This window comes from Anser brachyrhynchus (assembly GCF_964034855.1).
Source record: "Anser brachyrhynchus genome assembly, chromosome: 1".
NCBI classification, from domain to species: Eukaryota; Metazoa; Chordata; class Aves; order Anseriformes; family Anatidae; genus Anser; species Anser brachyrhynchus.
Genome location: NC_137694.1, coordinates 194,735,458 through 194,737,601, shown reverse-complemented (window position 1 = coordinate 194,737,601; position 2,144 = coordinate 194,735,458).

Genomic DNA, 2,144 nt, shown 5'->3' with positions numbered 1-2,144 from the left:
TAACAGCCACAGGGAGATGACAATAGGGACCTTAACAACTATGCTCCTTGCTGATACACCTCTGCTAAGTGACTAAAGGCAGGGGGAATAAGTCTGGCCTCTAAAAGTCTGCCATAAAAATCAGGCTCCACTGAAATCAACAGAAAAAAAACAGCATTAAAATAACCAGAGCTGTGCTCTTAGTAAGAGCAAGCCAACCACAAATCTCGGAATCGGTAAGACTGACAAGTAGTCAGGTCTGCAGAGACTGTGAATTCAGAAATCTAGTTCCATCCACCGTGATCTGTTCGACTGAAAACATTGAATTTATGCAAATATATGTTTAAGTTTCACTCAGTGGCTATTCTGTGCATCCAGAATGACTACCACAGTGAGTATCACGTAGTGTACAATGACACGTAGAGCACCTAGCTGGATTTGAGGAAAGCACCTGCTGCAACACCGAGCAACTCTGCCTGCAAAAAGAAAAATAATGATCTACACTGCTCCCATCCTACTGAGAAATTAAGTCAGAAACAGTATCCTGCTGTGAATACTTTATTTCAATTACGTGGTAGTACTTGCAGAAACAGGCTCTTGATCAGGTTTAGGTCCTTTACTCGAGAGACTAGAAAACATGCAAAACATAATGAGGTTTCTAGCAAGCAAACAAAGCTGCTTAAAGAATACACCAACTACAGGCTCTCAGGAATAAGCAAAGGAAGTCAACTTGGCCTATAAATACTTTCATAATTATTAAACAGCTTTCAAGTGGCTTACAAGAAATGAGTTCCAGTCCATTATACTTACTTCTGAAAGGCAGATGTTTATGTTTTCACTTTGATGCTCAGCTTTGTTTTCCCTTGGATCATAGTTTCAGTTGTTTTCAACTCCACAGTGCATCTCTAACTGTGGGACTCAGAAAAGACCGGGGGCAATCAAAAATACTGTTTGATTTATATTACTGTAAGGAGCCTTGTTTTACAACACCATATGGCAAACAGAAAACAAGACAAGCTAGTGTTGGAGCCTAAGTATCCAATTTTGTACTGCACTCAGTAACTTGAGCAGTGACAAACCAGTAACAGACAAGCACAGCCTTTATCTCCAAGGGTCAGTGCACTTCACCAGAACATGAGGATCTGTTCCTCTAAAACTTACTAGTTCTTTGTTGTATTGAAATATCTAAATCCCTCGATTATCACAGTTGTCTTGAAAAAATTGCTGGGTAAAACAGCTCTTCTTTTCCAGTTTGTATTTACAGATCTACTTCTAAAAAGAATGTTTCAATCCTATCGACATCTTTTTTTTTTTTTTTTTTAAATAAGATCAGGCCATTATTATCCAGATCCTTCTTTAAATCTTTTTCTAGCCATCATTAACTATTCATGACTCTTGAACTCTTGAAGATATATCTTCCTCCCTCTATACAGCACCATCCTCCTGGTGAGGGCTGTGCCTCCCACCTGAAGTCCATGTCCTGGGTACTTCACTGCATGCTGTGGATGAGTACAAAAAAGGGAGGGCGTGTAGCACAGTAAAACCCACTGGTGATCTGTGTATATATCTGGGATGTAACCAGAAGGGTATGGGAGGAAACACGCACAGAGAACTGAAGACAAATTGGAATGGGACAGGTCTGTGAGCAGGGCTCTGTGAGCAGCCTCTCACAAAAGCTGCTCCAGAAAACAGATGTGTATCATTAGACAGCAGAAAGGATACGAGAGGTGGACACGAGGCTGAACAGAACACCACAGCATAATTCAGTGATTGTCCTTAAGGTTGGGGAAAATTGGATTTCTTGGCCAATGTCAATACAACCGATTTTCCCCTATATATAACGACATGATCTTTGATTACAATATTATAGACCTTCTTATTTCCTACACAAACTCGTTGTCATCTACAAATGTACCACATATATATGTTGCTCTAATAGCTGCTATACCAGTAATTGTTAGAAGTTGATACAAAGTGAGACAAAAGACTTTGAGATAATAGACCTATTTTTTAAAGGTCCTTTGCAACTGGAGGCAGGTCATTACCACAGGCACTCACCGTGACGTGTACAATCAAACTAGTTTGGATGCACATGACTTGCAGTTCTGTGTCTTTGTAAACCACTTCTTTAGTGTCTTTGAATCGTTACCAAGAAACAGGACAGT